At 38.6% G+C, this 18,833-nt stretch overlaps 1 protein-coding gene across 2 annotated transcripts in view; it reads left to right on the forward strand.

The window, feature by feature from the left end:
• NEBL (nebulette) overlaps positions 1–18,833 on the forward strand; it is a 337,194-nt gene that overhangs the window by 155,062 nt on the left and 163,299 nt on the right. The gene's annotated exons all lie outside the window — the stretch shown is intronic.

Raw genomic sequence — 18,833 nt, forward strand, 5'->3', positions numbered from 1 at the left:
TGAAGAGCCCAAGGGTGAAACTGGTTTTAGGGCAGGGCTGCCTATAGGGGCTCAGAGGGTTTTGCTGAGGCCCAGTTTCTCTCCATCTCTTAATCCTGTGTCTTCTGTGACAACTCAGTTTTCAGGCTGGCTTACCTATGTGGCCGAAAGACAGCTGCCATATGTTCAGCCTACATCTCTGTAGGTGCCAGTTCAGTGAAAAAGAGGCCCCCACCAATGGTCAGTGATCTCACTGTTTCTCTCTGGTCCTGATTGGATATTGTGTCAATGGTTGAACAAATCAAGGGGACTGCACTGTACTGTCTGGCCACTTCCAAGTCACATAATCCACTCTTGTAGAGAGCTGGGGAGAGCTGAGTTCTCAAAAGAAAGTAAGGGTGTTATACCAAAAGAAGGGGTGGTGGATGCTGGGTGGTCAGAGAATAACAAAATAGTGACCACAATATAGGTGATAATTTGTGCTTTCCACCTCATAAAGTAATCATTATGTGATTTTGCATTTACTGTGAAATGTCATAGAATCTTTCACTTCATAATACGAGGAAGGGAGTGAGATAAACTATTTTTCTCTTTCTGTAAAACTAACATTAAAATGCCTTTTGGTGGACGGCTGGTATTAGTATTTGAAGGCACTTTCGGCAGACTGTCTCTCCAGTAGGACTTGTCCCTGAACCAATAAGACTATTTTTGAATGTTATGTGTCCTGTAGCCCTTGCTCCTTCCGGCACATGAGGTTTGAGCTTGTTCCCATGTAGTAAGACAGTAAATGAAATCACCTGTGTGTTAAAGTTAGGGCGATCCACAGGATGTCAGTGTGGTAAGAGGCTTCAATGGAATGTCTGAACCGTTCTGATCAGACTTGGGAAAATGTGAAAGTCTTGCCTCTTAGAAGGGAGAAATAATAAATTTAAAATATGCTCCATCTATAAGACGATTCAAAAAGTATTGATACCTAAATAGAAAATAACTCTAACTCTTGCTAACAAAAGCAGCAAGGAGAGCTGGGTCCTGGGGCAGGACCTGCTAAGCCTCTAACCAAAGCCACTTCTAGCTTTCAGGGTGGTGCCGGCAGTGCGTAGATCCTTGTCATGACCCTGGCGTTGAGGTGGGAGAGGCCGTCTCTGTGTTAGTGGCCCCCGCTGACAGTTTGCTGAGTTTACCAGTAAGGGTACTGGTGAATGGTGGTCATCTCCACTGCTGCCCACGATAGCCCTGCTCTCTACACTGTATGTACATAACCTCAATGAATATACTGTAGACGCGCTGTAGATGCTGGTGCATCTGCCCGTTTCCATTTCTTCTTTCTTCTCCAGCTGCTTTTCTTTCATTTTCTTTTCCACTATTTCAAGCACTCAATTTTTTCCTTCTTTTTCCTGGTTCTCTCTTTTCTGAGCTTAGTGATCACTAAAGATGGACAGAGGTATCACTTAGCCTGTTCACAGATGACCTTTGGATCTTTTGGCCGTGACCAACCCCAGCACTGTATATGACTGTATTTGCTGTTAATGCGGTAGGTTTCATCACATGTAGCCAAAACAGGTCTATCTCGGTTCATAATCATAACACTACGTACACATCTCCAACACCCCTTTTATCGCAGGGATTTGCTATGTGAAATCAAGCCTGAGTTTTTGTTACAGTAATTGATCAAGAGTATTTATTGGTGACAGAATATGGGATAAATATGCAAAGTATGGGCCATTCTTATCAATAATGGAAATAGTGACATCATATCTACCTTTATCTTTGCCACGATGACTTTATTTCTCAATAAAAGGGAAATTACTACAAGACTGGGTTTGAAAAGCTAGTTAGCACAAGCAGTGTGGTAAAGAAAGTTGCTTCATTCTCCTTTAAAATTTTTTTGAATGGCATGTGTATTTTATTCATTTTAAATTTTTGTCAGAGTTTCAAAGTACATAACTTATGATTTTAATAAGATACAGCAGTCCCCTCTGTACTTCTTCCTATCTCTAATTCCTTCTCTCCAGAGACAGCCACTTGTAAGCCTTTGATTTTCTTTCTGGCACCTGTCTATTCTATATATTGCTATTTGTAAGCTTAAAATTTTTTTAGATGTTATCTACTGACTTTTTGATATGGAAGAAGAAGATTTATTCTTTGTTAAACCACCCCGCCCGATCCACTCAATATAGTTATGTCACATTTTTTTGGTTATTCAGTATCCTTTGTTTACAGGCAGACCCCAGGGATATGGTGGGTTGGGTGCCACAATAAAATGAATATTGCAATAAAGTGAGTCACACGAATTTTTGGTTTTCTAGTGCATGTAAAATTTATGTTTACACTATGCTGAAGTGTGCAATAGCATTATGGCTAAAAAAATATAGATACCTTAATTAAATACTTTTTTGATAAAAAGTGCTAACCATCACTGAGCCTTCAGTGAGTCATAATAGTAACATCAGAGATCACTGATCACAGATCACCATAATAAATATGAAAATGATGGAAAAGTTTGAAACATTACAAGAATTACCAAAATGTGACACAGAGATATAAAGTGAACAGATACTGTTGGAAAAATGGCGCCGATAGACTTGCTTGAAGCAGGGTTGCCACAAACCTCCAACTTGTAAAAAAATGTGATATCCATGAAGTGCAGTAAAGCAAAGGGCAATAAAATGAGGTATGCCTGTATTTGGACTATTAAATATTGTTCCTGGCTGAGCCAATGAATTTACTATGATTATACTTTCTTTCTTGAAGACCTTTTTTCTTTTTTCCTAGAGTTGCTAATTTCTTTTGTACCTACTTTATCTCCATGCTCTGATAGTCTTAAAAGTCCTTTCACTAGATCTACATGCATTAGGTAATCTATCAATTCTATAATTTTTTTCTTGAGATGTTCCTCCCAGAGCTTTTTGTCTCCTACTCTAATCTGGACTGCTTTCTCTCTGAGTTTGTAGAATAGCTTTGTCCTGGGATTCCCTTCACCATTACGCTGGGCTTTCCCTTTGCTTTTTTACTCTTGGATACCATGTCTTCTTTCTTGGTTTACTCCCTCTTTTTGGTGGAACACATCCTCCAGTAGCTTTCTGAGAAAAGGTATGTGGTTGGTAAATTTTGAGTCCTTACTACCCTTCACACTTGGTCAATAGTTTTGGCTGAGACTACTTCAAAACTTTTCTCTCTTTAGGTGAAAGATAATTCTGGTGAGTTTATATTTTTTTTTGGTGAAATCATTTTCATTAAGAGTTTTGAAGGTATTTTTCTATTATTTTCTATATCAAGAAAGAAATTGATATAATATCTAAAGCACAGATTTTTAAAAAATTTTCTTTGCCTTTTATTGATGGTTTGAAATGCACTAGAATGAATGTTCTAGCAGTTTTGTATTTACTTACTTGAATTTGTTGTTTTTATCTTGTTGCTCCCAGGCAAAATCTTTCTCTCTTCCGGTAAAAAATAACTCTGTTGATTTTCCTTCAGTATTTGGTTTTCAAATGTCACTAAAAGAATGATGGTTTCATACCTTGACTCCGGGTTTTCTCATGTAAGAAATACCAAGATTTCGTCATTTGCATCTCCATTAAAAAGGGAAAAAATCATATATTAAATAAACATCCAAGTATAACTTGTATATTTTGGATTTATTGTTACTGCCCACTGAATATTCACATGTACATCCTATTTTTGTCAAGTTCATCTGTGACACTCAGTGGACAATGCCAGATCTGTAGAAATTTCAATTGTTCAGAAATTATCTAATTATTTTATGCATTTTATTGTTTTCATGCTCATCTTCCCCATTTCTTTTTTAAAAGATGGATGTATGTTCCTACCCAAAAATACCATTTAACGTTTATATATATATATATATATATATATATATATATATATATATACACACACACATACAAATATATATAATTATATTGAATAATTCTCTAACCATAATTTAGGTATATTAGGTGGTTGGGGAACCAACAACTTTTGCGGCAAGAAGTGGAACCAATGAGGGGAGACATGGGGGCTCCCAGGTTTGCAGTTTTGAAATCTCATTTTGGATGCAGATTGCAGAGACAGGCCAACACGCGGAAGGATTAGTAGGAAGGGATCGCAGTCATTCAAGTGAGTGATGGTGGTGGCTTGGGAATGGTAGTGGTGAAGGGGATGGAGAAAAGTAGGTTGCATTTGAGATACTGAGGAGAGAGGATCATTAGCACTTGAGGCTGGGAATTGGGTGGGATGAGGAGAAGAAAAATAAATGAGAGGAAACTGGAGACTTGGAAAGCAACTTGTTAATTTCACCCAGAAATGTGGTGAATAGGATAGACTCACAGATCAAGTAATCTGATACTGATAAGCTGTATATTCCTCATTTAGAAAAGTAAAAGGATTTGGTGTTTGGATTAGAGTATTTAATCCTGGATGAATCTTTCCTGGGCCTGGGGTTAAAAGGTTTCAGACCAGGGGGGTGTTTAGGAAGCTGGGATATTTATGGGTGGGTGAATTTAAATCTAATTTCAGTGTCTGTCCTGTTTAACTGGGAATTGTCTCGCTGATTACATATACTTTTCATATTTGTTTCCTTAATTTTTTCTGTAGTGTTTTCCATAATTATTGGGAGCCCAGAACATTTAAGCGAAGAAAACAGATTTTCAAAGGTTTTTTGGTTTCATATCATGATTTTAAGATTAATTTTTTCAATGCGATCCATTACCTCAAAATATTTTCTTTTTTGCTAACACTGTTTTCCCTATTTGTTCCTGAGCAAAGACTAGAGATGAGCATTCGGCTTGAGTTACAGGTAAAACCAGGGATGTGTTGGTTATTCCTTGCATTGCACTCCTGAATTAAGAAATGGTACCTAACAACCTGACAGTGTATTAGGGCCAATGGTGGTTGACAGGCGCCTTTCAAAGGTACCGTTCTGATGCTTTTGTTCCATTTGCCTTTTAAGTTAAAATGCTAGTTGGAGCGGACAAATACTACTCATTTTCACAATTTCTTCCCCCCCCGCCCCCCACACACCGTGAGGGGCCTTTTGGTTGCTTCAGTCTCAGCAGAAGAATGGGAGCAGCGATTGGGTTTGGTGGAATTCGCCTTTATCTGGCTCCAGCTCCTCCTCCTCTCCCTGTGGGCTCCCAGGCCAGGGTGCCTGTAGGGGCTCTCTCCTCTTCTGCAATCACAGCTTTGTGGTTCTTTGTGTGAGCTGTTATCAATTTCAGTGGATACGCTTTGTTACCTCTATTTGTACTATAACTAGCAATTTGATAAGGTTATGTGCCTGTCAAATGATTTAGATGTCAGGTGTAGATGCAACAAAGCAATTTTGACAAGTCAAACATCGGTGCAAAGAAGGGGGATGAGGGTGACCTGCTGACAGAAGAAAGTAAAATCTCTTATGGCCTCACTTTCTTTCTCTTTTAACTCTAGGTCAGTACTTTAACCTCTTTAATTTGTCCCTTCTTAAGTGAATGTGACATGGTGACTTCCAGCTTCTATCTAAAGGGCAGTGAAACGGAGGCCTGCTGTTGGAAGGTAGATGCTGGCATTTAGGGAGATTTGACTTTGGGTATTCTGATAAAAACATCTGGGTCTGGAAACTTTATCTTTGACTGAAGCTGAGATTAAGGTCTTAGAAGACAAGGTTTATTAATGCCAGTGTCTGTTCACATATGTGTGTTACAGAGAGCCTGGTATTTTTAGTAAGCAGTGCCCCTTTCTTTTAGGTGGAGGTAAAGGCCCAGGGCTTCCAGTACATTTGTCGTCCTGTGGTCTGCAGCCCCGGCAATGATTTGAAGAGTATTGCTCACTGATTTGTCACATCCTCTGTTGGATGAGGAGTCAGTCGAGCCTAGGATTAATAGGTTTAAGTTTCTTAGAGCCTTTCTGTCTTTTTCTTGAATGATTAAGTAACTTGTACCTCTGAGCTATCCCAATACCTAAATCTCTTTACTGCCCACATTGAATATGTAGCTTTGCCTTGGCATCTACCTCAGCAGAAAATCCCCCATTTTACCAGTGGTATGTTGGACAGTAGTTACCCCCTTAAAGGTTAATGTGTCCAAGAGATGCTGCTGGAGTTATAGGGATACTTCCAGTATTTTGCCACTTGGGTTTGTGAAGTTATGGAATGAATGTAGGCATTCAAGTGTAACTCATCTTGACAAGGGTTTCATTATACTCTGCAAGCACAATTCAAAGAAATAATGAATTTATATTCAGGGTAGTCTTGTTTGAGTTTATTTAAAGAAATGAAACACACAATCCCTATAATAGCCCTTGCTACAGAAGTATTGATGGTGCTGACAAAGAGAAAACTCAGACCAGATGGTTTCCAAACAGTGGAACCACCTGGTTCCCTGGCAATGCCAACTTATTCCTGTTTCTCAAATAGCTGCACTCTCACGGACCGTGAAATGTATAAGCGAGACGTTCATGGGCTCAGGCAGAATAACATTCCAAAATTAGAATTGTTAAGAGACACTAAAACACTTATCCGTGTCAACTCAAACTGGCCACTCTCTTCCGTTTACATTTTTTTCTTCTTTCTCTTTATAACTATAAAACCCAGTTCTTTTTTATTTCCACATGGCAGAGAGGAAAAAAAAACCAAAACTATTTCTTCTTGAGATGTTTATTCTGGAGGAAAAAGAAAGATCCTTTGTCCTTTTGGGAAATGGACTCACCAAAACTCCATTCATGTTTTCAGACCAAAGAGGAGACTTTTAGGTCAGCAAGGGAAGAATAGAATTGTACCTATATAGCACCATGAAATTACACCGAATCATGAAACTTCATAGGAATATAACCAAGGTAATATATTAATCGATGTGCAGACATGCAGTAACTTTTTCTAATTATAATGTTAAACTTCGGGATTTTCTTGAATTACTTAGTATCTAATTTTTCATGTTGGAAATCAGAGTGAATTTAAAAGTGAAAATATTGAATCATCTACAGACCTTTCTAAGTTGATGCTTAAGAAGACAATCATGTTAAAGTTTCATTTTGAAGTGGTTACCTTAGCTTCTTACTCATTTGATGAACACCTAACTGAGCACCTAACTGGCAGTGTTTGTAACCATTAGAGATCCAGTACTGGATAATGTATGTAACATGTGAGACAATTTAAACATTAAGATGTTTACGCTCTTGTTTACAATCTAGTCTTTTTAAAGAAATGATGATTATTTTCATCAAAATTACATGTCAGTCTAAGTGAAGGTCTTTGAAGTTTGCAAAGCATTTGAATTACCATCTCGTGGCATGATAGGCTGGAAAGAGCCAAGGCTTTCAAGATGGCAGATCTGGCTTTGAATCCTGACTACTGCTAACCAGGTGGTGATGTTAGGCTTGTGTCTTAGTCACCAAGTCACAGTTTCCTGTATTAGCTGGGGACTCTGGGCTGTAAGAGATGGAAAACCCAACCCTCATTCACTTGGACAAAATGATAATTTCTCTTGAGAATATTAAGGTACACAAATCCATGGGCAGGAATGTGCCTGTTTCAGCTTCAGGAACAGTGTGAATCAGGACTCAGAAGTCAGCAGGCCAGGACTCTTTTTGGCAGATGGGGTGCATCTGCCTCTTTGGGTTCTGGTGGCGGCAAGCCTGGCTGTCGACAGTTCCAAAGTTTTATCTCTTAGAGTTTTACTTGCCAGAGGGAGAGACTAATTCTGCACTTTGGATCTCAATTCCCAAACCCCCTCAACATCTGGACTTGGACTAGCTTGGGCCAGATGACTGACTGCCTTTGGGACCATCCTTGGCGGTTAAGGAAGTGTGTCCTGTAGGGAAACGACAGCTCTTGAGAAGACCTACATGGGTGAATGGGGCCCGGGACCGTTACCAGGAGGAGGTTGGGGGCGGACCAAACAATAGTCGTCTCCATTACATTTCTCATGTGTAGAAAATGGTAAATAGACATCTCTTTTACAGTGATTTTGAAGATTAAGCAGGATAGTCTGTCAAATGCCTAGTATAAAGTCTGATACCTTGTAGCCCTTTAATAAATCATAGCTGCTATAACATAGCAGGGAGGCAACTAGCCAGCATTTCTCAAAACTGACACCTGTAATCAGTGTGCAGCTCTCACTCTTAACTAAGAAGCATAAGTAGCCATAATTCTTCACTTCATTCTTCAGCACTGCTCATGTATTTATTTCTCATAGTCTCTTCCCTGTGGAAGACCTGAATTAGGACTACGTTTCTAGTTGTAGTATAGGTATGTTAATAACCTGTAAACATTTCTGGGAAATGTATGTTTTAAATAAAATTCCATATTAAGGATTGAATCTTAAAAATTTTCTTTTGATTAAAAAGCCTTACTGAGATCCATGGTTTTTTCTGGGTGGCGAAAACTATCTATCGTGGAAGCTATTCTCAGTGTCATTTGTGTGCGTATTAAGTGTATAATGTATTTAGATTTTTTCTTCTTCTGCATTCTTTTTTCCTTTGTTTTTGCTGTTATAGTTTTTATTTTCCTTCCCCCCCGAGTTTTGTAGAAGTGGAAGAAGCATGTTTTCTTACAGAAAAACAGTCGATGTTGCCTGATGGATAATGCCATTGCAGGTGTGGGAGGGTTGTTAGGGCCAATTTTAACGACATTATCAATCTGTTAGGAAGCAGGCGTATGTAAGAAAAGCTTGGGGGTGGGGGGATCATCTGTCACTTTCATCAGCTGTGACTCTGAGATTAAGAACAGGTTACTTTCACTTTCATGACTGTTTTGTGTTAGTTCAGCTCTGTTTACATTTGCTTGATTCTTGATTTTATCCTTATCTCTTTACTGTAGTTTGAATGTAGCTTTCTTTTCTGAATGACTGATTTGCTAATTAGCTTTATCCTCACTGGAAATTACCCATTTTCTAATACTTTATAATTCAGAATACGCACACAGGAATGTTCCCCGTTGTAACTTCTTATCCATCCTCTCCTTAATTTAAAGTTGCATGATATCTTCTGGTTCAAAATAATTTGAATAATATTCTACTCTGTGTGTGAATTAGGCCGTTTATATTTAAAAAACATAATCATGTAATGGGATGAGACTGGCTCTCTCTAAAGGATTAATAGTTAAGAGAACACGTGTCCAGAAATCAAAATTCATAAACTGTCTGAATTATTATATGTTATTTAAAAAGTAACATGGCAACATAAATCATCGAGTCAGGCTCTATGAGTCAATTACTCTTCAGGACTAAATCAGGTATTAGAATATTAACTGTTTTTTGCTTCTTTAGTACCTGAATAGTTAATTGGATGGTACTTTAGTTTCCTGGAAAAGTTAATCATCATCACCAAATACTTAATGTTCTCCCCAGAGTAATGTGTAACTCATAGGCAGAATTTGGTGGATTAGTTACATTTTTCTACCGTGAGATTCTCGGTGAAATATGCATTATATGTGTACATTTTAGGCACCAATTTTCTTCATCAACGTAGATATGATTTTTTGGTTTGAATCAATAGTTCCATCAGTACAGGCATACGTCGTTTTATTGTGCTTTGCTTTATCGCACTTTGCAGATACTGGGTTTTTTACAGATTGAAGGTTTGTGGCGACCCCATGTCAAGCAAGTGTGTTGGCACCATTTTTCTGACAGCATTTGCTCACTTCATGTCTCTGTGTCACGTTTTGGTAACTCTCACAATATTTCAAACATTTTCATTATTGTATTTGTTATGATGATCTGTGATTAGTGATCTTTGATGTTACTATTAAGACTCACTGAAGGCTCAGATGATGGTTAGCATTTTTTAGCAATAAATTATTTTTTAATTAAAATATGTACATTGTTTTTTTAGACGTAATGCTATTGCATATTTAATAGACTACAGTGAAGTGTAAACATAAATTTTATACGCACCGGGAAACCAAAAAATTCATGGGACTTGCTTTACTGCGATACTTGCTTTATAGCAGTGATCTGGAACAGAAACCACAATATCTCCAAGGTATGCCTGTACCAGAGTTTTGGCAATGACCTTCTTCCCCCTGGCCTGATTCTTACTAATAGAAAATTTAAACAAGTGTTTCCTTCAAAAGAAAGACCTGAAAACACACTTTGGATGAAAAGTATGGGCTGTGATAAACTTTACTTTGGGTGATAATTTTTGTCCCTTTTATGGCACCACAGATTCCATTACAGATAATGAACTAGGTAAAATTTTAGTTTTTAAAATTTTAAAATTAGTTTTTAAAAATATTCAATTGCTTCCACTTTCCTCTTTAATTATTTACAGGACGTTGTTTATATCTTATATGTGTTCAGTTTGATTTTTTCATTTTGGCATTTTTTTTCATTGTCCGATGAATTGAAAGATAATATCTGGGGAGATGCCAGAGAGAGACTTCTGCCTCCTATTAGCTCTGTCACCTCAAACTCCCGCCCTTCATCGATAAAAATGAGCACTAAATTGTGTACCTGCTAGGATTTATCTGAAGATAATACAGGTGAAGCATATTTTAATTTCTTCTTCTTTTATTTATTCATATTCTCTTTTGGTCTTAAAAAGACTGAAGGAGCTTCCAGGTACAGGTGGCACAGTGCCTGGCCCATGCGGTAGGAAGCGTTCTCTAGGTGTTTAGGTACTGTTAAGTTAACACATGCTTACAGGAGTTGAGTGCTCAGCCCTCCTTACACATTAGCTGCCAGCCTTCCCACCCTGGCTCTGCTCGCATGATATATAAACCACTCGGTGCAGTGCCTGGGATGTAATAGAGAGTTAATAGATGGCAGGCATTATCATCATCATCTTATTTAATTCTCACAAACGTACTGTCAGTGCTGTACTACAGTTATGCTTATTTTGTACACAGGGAAACTGAGGCTCAGAGAGATTAAGTAACCTGCTTAAGGTCACACAGCTATTAAGAGGTGGAGCCGGGGCCCAAGATGAGTTTGTCAAAATCCTAAACCTGAGCCGTTAACGTCTAAGCTACACTTTAGTGTCTTAGAAGTGATTTTTAATTTTCTTAGCTTATTGAGAAATTAATTAAGATATGCTTTTTATTATGTATTCAGAGTACTTGCTTAGAATAAAATGTAGATTTCAATGTTTTTAAAGTAAAGGAACTCCGAAACTGATGAAGTTGGATTGTGAATATACCTAGAATACTGACAAATCTGTAAATATTCAGTAAGTACCTCTGCAAATACAGTGGAAGGCTGATTGAAGGCTTAGAAATCTATGAAGATTATTTTTAATGCCTTTTAATTATGTTTAAAAAGGTAATTAAAATTTTAATTTTACTTAATTAACCATAAATTTACAAATTATGAGATTAATTTATAAGAAACAAATTCGCTTTTGAGCTCATTTGACTTAACATTTGTTAAAATTAACTTCACCTTAAAAAAAATCCCTTAATCAGTTTTTCCTTTGTAGTTGTTTAATTCCCATCTAGCATTGTAAGATTAGCCAATTTTCTGCATTTTAGACATTAAAGATACAAAACTTGATAGTAATCAATCATGAAATAGTTATTAAGCTTTTAATACATGCTTAGCACCAAGCAAAATGCACTGAGAGATAGAAGGAAGCATATGGTACACATTCTCCAGTACTTTGAAATCTACTGAACTATACAAGATGGTACATAATTGAGTGCTGAATTTTGCAGATCAAACTAAGAATTCTGCATGTAGTTTAAAAATGACACGACCCTCACAACTCCCGTGGAAGAAAAGTAAAATATCCATCATGTCATGAAAGATCATAAAATTGGTCACTGATTTTATTGTATCAGATGGAGACTTTAAAATGTGTGACATAAAGAGCAGAATAACATGAATCAGTAATAAACATGCCTGTAGATTTTAGGCTTCCGTTAAGCATAATCGGACAAGGTAAGCTGCTTTAAGGCTAAATAATGTTCTCTTTTTGCTTCCTCTTCTGCCGCTGGATTATTCTTAGCCCTCTGGTCTATTGTGATTCGCCAAGAATTCTCTCGTATGGCTACTATTGCTCGTTAATCCATGTTTGGAATCCCTTTCATCCTCTTCTTGATTTCTCCTTTCTTGCCTTTTTGCCTCATTTCATTATTTGCCAACATAGTGAAACAGCTTCATTAGGATAAAGCCACTTAGAGGGACTAATTTAACTTTCTGCCTATGATGGCCACTGACTAAGTCACTTGCCACTTAATGGAAAACCCAAGTTTTGTCTTTCAGCTGACTGAAAATATCCACTGAATTCCTGGCCTTGAGATTCTTTTCCTATTCACTTGCTCATGATTTTTCTTTAACCTCTGGTACCTCAGCTTCCCCATCTGGGGTTTTAAAACTCTGTCCCTGCTTTCCTTTTTTTTTTAAAAAAAATATTTATTTATTTATTTGGTTGCACCAGGTCTTAGTTGTGGCATGTGGGATCTTTTAGTTCTTTTAGTTGTAGCATGTAGGATCTAGTTCCCTGACCAGGGATCAAACCCGGGCCCCCTACATTGGGAGTGCAGAGCCTTAGCCCCTGGACCACCAGGGAAGTCGCTGTCCCTGCTTTCTTTCTTTCTTTTTTTTTTTTTTTTAGCTTGAACTATGAACATTTATTTCTCACAATTTTGGAGGATGGGAAGTCCAAGATCAAGGCGCTTGCAGATTCAGTGTCTGATGAGGACCAACTTCCTGGTTCATAGACTGCTGTCTTCTCACTGTTACTTTCACTTCTCCCGTGCTCTTTCCTAGCTGTATGTGAGATGCATGTGTAGTAAGCAGGGCTCTCATTTCGATTTGTCCTTGCTTTCTTTGAAAACGTTTTATTGTAAAATGTTTGATCAAGGCAAGAGAATATATGGCGCATACATGTAAGTTTTACAGCTTGATGATAAAAGGATCGCATGTGGATCTACCTTCCAACTGAAGAACTTGAACATCACCATGAACAGTGAAGCTTCCCCCGCATCCTTCTCTGAGCAGATCTCCTCACAACTCTCCTGGATGTTATGCTGATCAAGTCCCTTTCCCCCCACTTATTTACCACCATATGTATGTACTCCTTGCTTTTTTTCTCCTTCAGCAAAATGTTTCTGAGATTCAGCCGTATGGATCCATGTAACCGTAGTTCATTTATTTTTTACTCCTGGATAATATTATATTTTATGAATATACAATAATTTCTTCATCTCCTGTGGTTGCTTAAGTTGTTTGCAATTTTTTGGATAGTACAAATGTTATTATGAACATGTTGGCTTATGTCCCCAGACGCTCATGGGCAAGGGTTCCTTTAGAGAGAAGCATACTTGGGTGTGGAGCTGCTGAGCTGTAGGACGTGCCCATCTTTGATCTCTTTTAATCTCCTTTTCATTTATCATTCAACAATTTACCAGTCTCTGGTTCACTTGGCTTTTTTAAATCATAAATGGCTTTCTGCCTAAGAATGGCCTTTCTCATTAGTCGTTTTCATTTTCTTCATTTATGTACCTTGTTATAGTATTAATAATTATGGTACTTGTAGCATTGGGGGAGAGAACTTATATTTCAGAATTAGCAAGTAATTCAATTGGCAGTTCCGTTCACTATTTTGATTTTTAAGTTTTCCCTTTCAGTCATTGTGAGCCTTTTTCTTAAGCTTGGCCAGAACCACCCTTGGTTTTCAGGCTCTTTCTCTGTCTGAACTTGTGAGTGTTACTTGCTGATGACTCCAAACACAAAATATCACTGAGCATGCACACATTGACAGAAATCATACTTAAGCAATAAAGGTCATTTTTGAAATTTAATAAGAAGCAGGAAACTAATATTTGCTAATGACCTAGTAAGGGCATGTTGCTGCTTGATGTTCCCATGTTATTTATGTTAACCCTCCAAACATTGTGTAGCATATTGCTTTTTTTTTCTTTTTCCATTTTATAACAGAGGATCAGGAGTGTTAGAGAAATTGAACAAATTAAGATCACAGGACAGAATTAGGGTTTAAATTCAGGTCTTTTGATTCTTGATTTAGGGTTCTAATCTATAATACAGGAAGATAAATATGTGTATGTATGTGTGTGTACACATGCATTTACATGTGTATGTAGTATATCAATATTAGGTAGCATTCAGTATTGGAAATATATTAAGTTACTTCTGAAGAAAAATACAAATTGCCCATTGTGTATATTTCTTGCATTTGAGTTTAAGAATGCATTTTCAAAATGCCTTGATTTAGTTTTGAAGGGATAAGCCTACAGGAAACTGAGACTGCATTACCTTCCAGGTACAGCATGTCCTCTTTCTGAACTCACAGTTGTGTCTTGATTCTCTGCTCCCTCCTTCTGTGTCCTTTCTGCCTTTTTCTGACAGGAGATGCAGATCACCTGGCTGGGTCTCCTGAGGAGGCCAGGGTCTCAGGCTGGGCCCAAGAACTCTCTGTCTTCTGTGGTCCTGGGATGTTCTCTAATAGTGGACAACTGCAGGGGGGAGGACCAAAATTGCCTGCCCTCTTACTGGTCTCCTGCTTCTGTTTCACTCACTCCAGTGGGTTAATACAGTGGCCAGAAAGAGCCTGTTAAACCAGAAGTCCAGTGTGTTGCTGCTCTGCTTATAGCCCTCACCTCCTTCTGGTCTTACTTCAAGGTCACTTTGTCACTGAGGCCTTCCCTGATCACCCTATCTAAAAGGGCAGCATTCCTGACCCTTCTCATCTCACTTCTTGCTTTATTTTTCTCTTAGCCCCCACTGACATACCATTTATTCAACTTATATAAGTTTCACATCTTTTCTTTCTCTCCCGCTGTAATGTAAACTCCATGAGGCAGGGATCATTGACTGTTTTCTTTGCTGCATTGTTCCCACCTCTGGAACAGTACTTTGCTCATAGTAGGTGCTCAATAAGTATTTGTTGAATGAGCAAAGAATTAAATAGGTGAATATTTGAGGAGATTCCAAAGAATGACATTCCTAGAATAATTTGCCATTGTTATTTGTAGAATCATCATAAAATACTTTTTAACAGGATAGAGGACAGGAGACCAGAGGTGATAATTTTATAGCCAATGCTGAAGCATAGGGAAGAAAAGGCATTTTTAGTGGGGACAGAGCAGGAGTTTCTAAGAGCAGCTTATATGAGGCTCAGTGAATACTTGTTGAGTTAATGTTAATATATAAGAGCACTGCGATGGACTGAATGTTTGTATCCTCCCAAAGTTCATATGTTTAAACCTAATCCCCAATGTGATGATATTAGGAGGTGGGGCCTTTGGGAGGTAATTTGGTCATGAGGGTGGAGCCCTCATAAATGGGATTCGTGCCCTAATAGAAGAGACCCCAGAGAGCTCCGTCATCCCTTACTCCATGCGAGGTTACAGTGAGAAGATGGCCATCTGTGAACCAGGAAGCAGGCTCTCACCAGACACCGAATCTGCTTGCACCTTGATCTTGGATTTTTCAGACTCTAGAACTGTGAGAAATAAATTTTTGTTGTTTATAAGCCACCCGGTCAATGGCTTTTAAAATTTTATTTATTTATTTATTTATGGCTGTGTTGGGTCTTCGTTTCTGTGCGAGGGCTTTCTCTACTTGTGGCGAGCGGGGGCCACTCTTCATCGCGGTGCGCGGGCCTCGGGCCTCTCACTATCGCGGCCTCTCTTGTTGCGGAGCACAGGTTCCAGATGCGCAGGCTCAGTAGTTGTGGCTCACGGGCCCAGTTGCTCCGCGGCATGTGGGATCTTCCCAGACCAAGGCTCGAACCCGTGTCCCCTGCATTGGCAGGCAGATTCTCAACCACTGCGCCACCAGGGAAGCCCTCAATGGCTTTTTTGTTATATCCACCCAAATGGACTAAGATAAGCTCTATGGCTAGCAATTTCTTTCCAAATCTGATCTAGATCTCTGTTTCTTAGCTTAATCTCCCAGCTCTTCCCCCTTCTTCAGCCAAATGGAGCCATTTTCAGTCCCTGAATATGAGGTTCCTCTCTTACCTCTGGGTCTGGGCCACACTTCTGTTGTCTTGCTTCTACTCCCCTTCTTTCTCTCTCCCCTGCTCCCTCCCATCTTCCCTTTCTTAATCATTTTTCAATCAACTCACATGGGCCAAGTGCTATGCTACGTTCTTGGATTGCAAAGCACAAGACTTTGCCCTTGTCCCTGAGTTCCACGTGTTCTAGAGTAGGAGACTGACTCCATTGTAATTGCAGTTCAAGGTGATAACTGCTCTAATAGGTAGGTGTAAGCTGTGAGGCTTGGGACGGGTTGGGGGGAGGCCAGTCCAGCTCACAGAGCAGGACCACTGGCGCTGAGCTTTAATGAATAAATGCATTATGCTTCCCGTGAGCTGAGGTTAGGAAACACTGTGTCAGGTACAAGGAACCCCGAGTAGCCGGTCGAGAGTACTCTTCACACAGTTCTTACAGATTTGCACTGCCTGCGGTGCGCCTTTTGGTGGAGACAGATTGTTGCCCAGCACCTGCACAGATGGGGGTCAGGATTCATCTCCACCTGTGTGGTCACCGGATGACACATCCAAGATGTTTTGTAGGGGTCTGATCATTCACACAAATCCAACAAAAAATAAGTATCTATTCTAGAATAACTTTAGTAGAATTAGTAAATGTAAACTAATAGCTGATTCTTAATATGATATATTTTGCTTTGTTAACCATGATTTGTCTGATTGTTATAGGACTGTTCTTTTTGATGTCCTGTGACAGACACTGGGTAACCCTTTCAAGGCAAGCAAAACCAGTACTATGATGATAATGCTGGGCATTTGCACAATACCTTATACCTTCTAAAGTTCTTCCCTGTGATTTATTTCATTTAGTCCCTACAGCCTTATTAGTTAAGGATTTATCAGAATCCCTAGTTAGAAATGAGGAAACTTTGGCTCAGAGAAGCTAGGAGACCTGTGAGGTGACTGGTAAGTGACAGGGATAGGATGTGAAATCTAGGCTCTTGTCCGCTAAAGCAATGCTTTTTCCCTGATACAATCCCCTATTTTTATAAACTCATAAATCTTGTGTCACAAATAGAACCAGAGTGTAGAAGTAAACGAGGAGAAATTCACATGTTAATAATTCTGGGAACCTCACTGTACATGTGTATACGTTGTAGGCATGTTAGGGGTGGTGTATTAATCAGAATTCTTTTGGTTATTGAAAGGAGAGATATTAGCTCACTTAACTGGTAAGCCTGGTGGTTCTGGCTTTAGGAAGAGTTAGATCCAGGTGCTCGAATGATATTGTCAGGAGTCTCTCATGATCTCTTGCTTTGCTTGCCTCTGTGTTGGCTTCATCATCATTGGGTAGTGGCCAAATTATGGCCAGCAGCTTCAGTTTTACAGCTTGCTAAACTAGCCAGACCGTGGAGAAAGAGCACAGACACACACCAGATTCTGTGTGTGGGCCGATTCCTGGGCCCAGGGTGCAGCGCTCTCACTGGCTGGATGGGGTCACGTTGTGAGGGCAGAGGAGACACATGAGACTGAAGAGAGGAATCCTCTTACCTCCCTCTGACCTTTGAGCTCTTTTTATTTTTATATCCACTTATCTCTCAGAATCAGACTATGCATACCTGGCAAACCATCAGATATAACATTTAAAATTAGACCTAAGTAGAGAGATAGGATGTAAGTGGCTGGGAGTACGGAAAAGAGAGGGACTGACTAAGGGCTCCAAGGCTCCCTGTGTGCAGTAAAGATTTACTGGGTGGATTGGTGCTTGAATTGATGCTAAGTGTATATGAGGCTTGGTTGTGGATCACCCCATTAAAAAAGGATTAAACATCTTCTAGAACTCTGCAAACCAGTTATGGAAGTAATTGTATACTCTTCAAAACTAGTCACTTCATGTGGCAAGCCCAAATCAGATGCTTCTTATGTGTCTTGTGAATGCGGAAAGGACACTTAAATGGTAATTAACTCAAAAGTTACGATTCCGAAATTTACTGGTTTTTCTTTTCAGTTCTTTCTTTGGAAATTGCCCTTAAAAAAAAAACCCAGGCTAATCACAAAAAGAATATGTGATTGTGTCTTCTCTGAAATTGGTGTTAAGGATATTAGAACTTGGCTTATAGATTTTTCTTCTTATTTCTTCATTCCTGTTGCTATTATAACCTTGCCATCTTTCTTACTTTTATTATTTTACTGCTCTGCACCTTAGTGCTTACTTCAAGGAAAGCTAAATGTCTTCCCTGCTTAGTTAGGCATAAAACACTGAGAATGTACTGGTGTGTATCTTCACACATGCTGGGAGATTGAGAGTTAGAAGGCTAATCTCATTCAGCATTTTCCGTAGAAGAAAAATAATGTGGTTTATTTGACCTTTTACTTATGGAAATAAAGTAAGGGTTTTAGTACTTTTATACATTTAAACGAAACGTGGAGGGAAAATTAGATATTCTTAGGCTAAAAGTGATGAGAGTATCTGTTTCTTTTTATTTATTGTCATCTGAGTTTTTTTTTTTTTAAGCTCTTCAGGTAAAAGGAAATCTTCCAGTAGCCTCACGGACAGTAATGCCTGAGAGAATCAAGTATTTAAATACAAACACAACTCAACAAAAACAGTCATTCCATGCTCAGTTAAGGAGACTTTTCAAATTTATATAGAAAGTAGCATTTACAGAATCATTTTTATTAGCTACCCTAAATGTTAGTTATTAATTTAAGTTTTAATTTGAAGCTGATAATTATGAATGTGAAAATGGGGATTATATGAGTTATCAAAAATATGTTTCCATATGTCTTGATATCTAGGCTTTTAAAGAAATAAGAACAGTCCAAGTGATGTAACCATCTCAGTCATTAACAAGCAGGATATTTAACTGGTGTGACAGTTATTGTCATTATGCTAATAATAGGAGTTGGGGCCCTAGTAAGATTAAGCACTAGCTATTCCAATCCCCTGAGGAAACTGTAAAATTCAGCCTCACTGGGTTGTAATTAGA

This window comes from Balaenoptera ricei, chromosome 2 (assembly GCF_028023285.1).
Source record: "Balaenoptera ricei isolate mBalRic1 chromosome 2, mBalRic1.hap2, whole genome shotgun sequence".
Classification (NCBI taxonomy): domain Eukaryota; kingdom Metazoa; phylum Chordata; class Mammalia; order Artiodactyla; family Balaenopteridae; genus Balaenoptera; species Balaenoptera ricei.